At 38.5% G+C, this 6,034-nt stretch overlaps 1 pseudogene; it reads left to right on the forward strand.

The window, feature by feature from the left end:
• On the forward strand, nucleotides 1–1,840 carry LOC125653774 (uncharacterized; annotated as a pseudogene).
• Nucleotides 1,841–6,034: the final 4,194 nt, after the last annotated feature.

Below are 6,034 nucleotides of genomic sequence, written 5' to 3' on the forward strand. Positions count from 1 at the left end.
CTTACACCAGAAATGCACCCGCGGCGCAGTGCCCAGAACGTCCTGCTGTGTGACTCCTGTGAAACTGCCCCCCTACAGAGTCACTGTCAGTTTTGTCAAATAAATCTCTGCATCAACTGTGCCGGAAAACACCTCTCCGATTCATCTAAAAAACACAATATTGTGCCCTTTATACAACACATAAAGTCTACCCCTTACTACCCAAAATGTCCGAAACATGCCGACAAACACTGTGAACTTTACTGCGAGAAATGTGACGTTCCTGTCTGTTCTACCTGTGTCTCACATAAACATAGTGGACATATTTTATGCGATGTTCTGGAAAAACTCGGCTCTAAAACACAATGTTTACAAAAAGATTTGGAAGAACTGGAGACCAGAATTTATCCCCGATATGAAGAAATATCCTCCAATGTCCAAACTGAGAAAGCCGGGTTAGAAACAAATTACGGAAAACTAATGATAGCTGCCGACCAACAAGGAGAAGTCTGGCACCGAGAGATCACCACCATTGTCAACGAACGGAAATCCGACATTGCGGAAATGAAAACTAAACATATGGCTGCCTAAGATAAAAATACAGATGAAATCACGCACAGTATTACTGAACTCAAACAAATCATTTTAAACCTGAAGGCAATATTAGAATCCAATGACATCTCCCTAATATCTGCCTACAAATCTAGGAATAACGAGTTTAGAAGATTGCCTCCTAAAGTCCGAGTTACATTACCAAATTTCTCTCCTCAGAAAATAAACACAGACCAGCTCCGTGAAATGTTTGGTTCTCTGTCACCATTATCCATTAACACAGAAGAACATGGCGACACAATGGAGTCACCTGAAGCTGTATCGTCTCCTCCAGTCAAACCAATGAAGTCACCAGAAGCTGTATCGTCTCCTCCAGTCAAACCACTGCTTGATGAATCGCGTCTCACCGCCACCATAAACGCTGGGTATACACCATTAAGAAGTGTTAGATGTCTCAGTGAAGGTCAAGTCTGGACATGTGGGAGAAACAAAATCATGAAGCTCCTCAATCTTCAGGGCAAACTACTGACATCAATACAAACCGAGTCAGGGAATGTGCCAGGGGACATAGCAGTGACACGGGACGGCGATCTTGTTTATACTGATCCAGATGATAAAACTGTAAACCTAGTGAAAACTAAACAGATACAGACCGTGATCACACTACAGGGTTGGGAACCTCTTCATGTCTGCATTACCTCCTCTGATGATCTCTTGGTTACCATGGAGAATGATGATGAGACACAGTACAAAGTTGTGCGTTACTCTGGCTCTACAGAGACACAAACCATTCAGTTTGATGATCAGGATCGTCCTCTCTATTCATCTGGTCATAAAGCCAAATACATAAGTGAGAACAGGAACCTGGATATCTGTGTGGCTGACTGTTGGTCTAGTGCAGTAGTGGTTGTCAATCATTCAGGAAAACTCCGATTCAGATACACTGGTCATCCCTCCAAGGATTCATTTTATCCACGCGGCATCACTACAGACAGCCAGAGTCACATCCTGGCAGCAGATTGTGACAATCACTGTATCCACATCCTAGATCAGGACGGCCAGTTCCTCCGTTACATCCAGAACTGTGATTTATTCACTCCATGGGGTTTATGTGTGGACATCAGAAACAACCTCTTTGTGACGGAGTTAGTTCCTGGTAAAGTGAAGAAAATCCAATATCTCTAAACACAGTATTAATTATACATCTCAACATTCTGTTAATTGCAGCTATCAACACAGTGTTAATTACAGATCTGTGTAGAGTGCAGCTATCTACAAAAGATGTCAATTACATATTTAAACATAGTGTTAATTACTCCTGTACATGTTTGTTAATTACAGCAGTATTTGTGATGTGTAACTAACCTGTGTATTGACGTTTTAAATTTGTTGTCGTTTATGTGTGTCTGATCGAACACCATTCTTCTAATTAATTACGTTTTTTTATTTTCTGCATCATTTTAAATGCATTTATATTTTAGATAAACATTATTTAGAGTATATTTGTACATCATTATTGAGTACTTGCAGACCCAGGAGCGTACTAATACACCCCTAAAGCGTTCCGTTTCGTTCCATGCAGACCGTTCAGTGCAGCTTCCGTGAAAATCGCTCCATGCAAACATCTTTCCATACATGATTAAGTCATCCCCATAGAAACTTACAGACCGTGCAAAACGTGCAATTCATCTCGCTATGGAATCTGGGACGGATGGACTTTGTTGGGAATTCGCACAAATGATGTGAACATTTCTCGAAAGTGGACTTTCAATAGTATAAATCAGTAAACAAATGATTGATTGATTGATGTTTTCCGCCTCACTCAACAATTTTTCAGTTATATGGTGGCGCCTAGTTTTTATTGGTGGAAGAGAGAACCCAGATACAATGTAGCTGGGAAGAGACCACCGACCTTCCGAAAGTAAACTGGGAAACTTTCTCACTTACCGGCGCGAGCAGGATTTGAACTCGCGCCGACAGAGGTGAGAGACTGTGTGATTTTGAGCGCGATTCTCTAACCACTCGACCACGGGGGCCCTAGTAAACAATTGAAACAAAGTAATGATTTTAAAACAACCAAACAGAACACAACCTGATACATTCATAGCCCTCGAAGCAATTTCAACACCCTTGGTAGTCTCAAGAGACATGGTCTATCTCTGTTCTCGGTAAAGATTTTGAAAGATTTCACCACATCACCATCTGAAGCTTTAATCCCCTATTGTGGCCTCACCCTACCTCCAGGGTTCAGAAATTCAATCTGAAGCTTCAATCCCCTATTGTGGCCTCACCCTACCTCCAGGGTTCAGAAATTCAACAAACTTGAATATGCACTTCCTGAAGATGCGTGCATATTGATATGACTAACCATGGCTCTGTTGCTATTTAGAAAACAATTTGTAAGTTCCCCTCTTTAATTTCCGCATATAACGTAACGCATTGCTGCACAAATGGATACATTGGCCTATCATATCCTTCAATATGTAATTATTTCATCAACGGACATACGGAGAACAGCTACAGCCATTTTAGCCACGAAAAAGAAGAAAAGGAATAATATTGAGATAAGAACCGATCCAAAACAATAACTCCTCGAATTTCGTTTGGGAGACTTATAAACATTTCCTTCTCCATTCAAGTTCCAACCCTTTCATAATTTGAACAAAAAGTCTTCACCACTTGAGGATGCTTATTGATATAACTAAGGAGGGTTCTGCCATTCTTCATAAGACGATTTCCAAAGACTGTTTTCCTATTCCTTTTTATATCTCCATGTAAAACTTAGGCCCCATATTGCGACCCCATCCTAACCTCCCCTACGAGATTTGTACAAATTTAATCTCCACTACATTGTAATTAAGGGTGGTTTCACATTCTTTCAACTGAGTCGATACACAAGAGCTTGTTCTGCTTATGGTCAGTATTTAAATCGAAGCAGGCTACTGGCAAACAAGTTGATGGTGAAGGGGCTCCAACAGTCTCGTTTAAAGTAAGCATTTCGCAAATTCTATGGTCGTTATAACGATCTAGTTTGCCAATACAATCTATCATTGGATCAAATGCTCTCTGACGTGTTTCATACCGATTGGCACACTGATTTTACTACGGATAACTCCGTTTATCTGATCAAGATATAGGGATCACGGCGGGTGTGACCGGTCGACAGGGGATACTTACTCCTTATAGACACCTGATCCCACCTCTGATATATCCAGGTGTCCGTGTTTGCCCAACTCTCTATTTTGTATTGCTTATAGGAGTTATGAGATTGATCACTGTTCGTTATCTTCACCTTTCATTAGATGTTTCGTTTTTGGTCCAGTGGTTCTTGACGAAAAAACTTTAAAACATGCTGCCATGTTTTCAATATTTCTTAATTATCTCCTCATTGAAAAGGGCAAGCCATTTATTTTAAAATCATAAATATCTTTACTAAATGATGCTTTTTTTGGTTGAAATTGACCCTGGGGGAGAAGTAAAATATGTGTAAAGTAGACGAACGCTAGACAGCAGGCGATCAGAAAAGATCTTTAGAGCTTATATAGCTCAAGTGAGCGAAAATGGATTAAACGAAGATGTCTTTGGACTAAAGTAACAATCATTGTAGACATATTTGTCTCAGCATTCACATAAATTGTCATTTTGGTTATGATCTTTGACAAAGAAACGTCTTTAAATAGTCATTACGTAATATTCTATTGTTTCTTCTATTACCAACGCTCCACTGCACGGTAATGGAAAAGATCCCGAGTTATCGACACTCAGATAGAGGCATTCTATTCTACAGTTTTTAGGTCCCTGTCTGTAGGATTTTGTTGTGAAGTCTCTGTAACAAAGGTTCTTGATTAAAACCCCATACTTCTGGCTATATTTAGCTCTAAAACTTCATAGTTATTTCGGATTTCAAACATTTCGGTTGAGCATCACTGAAGAGACATTATTTGTCGAAATGCGCATCTGGTGCATCAAAATTGGTACCGTATAAGTTTTACATTATGACCCCTGGGTCGAGGCCTCTGTTGGTGGACTGTTAGTCCCCAAGGGTCTCTACAGCCCAGTAGCTAAGTACTTCGTTACTAGCTTGAAAATACGGATGTATATTTAATTGCTGTTATAAAATTTAGAATTAAGGATTATCTCCCTCATGCATAGCTCTTATCCTTGGACGAATTTGGCTCTACTTTTTTGGCACGCGGTACGCTGTTTTTGGCTATATTTAGCTCTAAAACTTCATAGTTATTTCGGATTTCAAACATTTCGGTTGAGCATCACTGAAGAGACATTATTTGTCGAAATGCGCATCTGGTGCATCAAAATTGGTACTGTATAAGTTTTACATCCATATAAAATAATAGGTTTCATAACTTTATCAAACATATTAACTTTACAATCAATGCACAAGTTATGTTTTCTGCATTTTTAATGGCATCATACGTAGCTCTACTGCCTTCGTCAAATATTTCTTTGATAGTTAGGTTATATGAACCACTTTCAATAAAGGTAACATCCAAATATTTGAGACTATCAACTATTTCAAGAATTTCATTGTTATTTTAAAACTGTGTTAGTAGTGGACGTACGTTTACCAAAAATAGTAATTTTGGACTTAGTACTGTTGACATTTGATATTAATGGAGTACTGTCTCATAAGGGAGTTTTTATGTTAGTATTTCAAATTTCGGTATACCGCTAGTGTATTATATTTGGATTTAAGATAGAAAGAAATGTTTCCGTTTTAGTTGGATCTGTTGCAATGGGAATCAAGACGGCTTTTTTCAAATTTGTAGAAAACACACCCAGGAGGATCTTGTAAAATTTGCCCAAGATATTGTTTTGTCGCTCCCATTTATGTACAAACCGTTCCACATGAGGTACATACCGTTATAGAGACTCAATGTTATGGCTTCTATGGGACTTTTTTGTTGCTTCGGTTCGACACTGTTACTTGTTTTAAAGTAATACAGGAAATACAACAGACTCAGTCCCTCCCCTCCGCCCTAAACATCCATAGTTTATAACACATCTCTCCATATTATACATATATCAAGAAAGAAAATGATGACCTCGCATACAGTATTGATATCAACTTGTCAATATAAAAATATAGATTACATACCTTTGAATCTCTATTTCATGTTGCGGCATATAAATACGGTTTTCTGACACCTACAGAACATGCTCATGTAAGCTTGCCCAGGTGAACAACCTTACAGAATGGTATATAAAAGGTATGTTATATCTGCCAAATGATAAAATGGAGTATAAAATTGTATCAGATGAGACGGGTTCGTTCTCATACAATGGTCACTACACTTACATTCTTGAGCCTCTCTTGGACCATCTTCTCAGTTTTTACCGTATGTATTGAAAGTATGGTATATTATGTACATTGAGGAATGAATGATATAGGAAATATCTTCATAGATAATTTTCGTAAATAGTGATAAAGTCTGTCATGTGACATCAACTGTATTTTCTATAAAAAAAATCTTTTGCTTTATAC

This window comes from Ostrea edulis, chromosome 7 (genome assembly GCF_947568905.1).
Source record: "Ostrea edulis chromosome 7, xbOstEdul1.1, whole genome shotgun sequence".
NCBI lineage: Eukaryota > Metazoa > Mollusca > Bivalvia > Ostreida > Ostreidae > Ostrea > Ostrea edulis.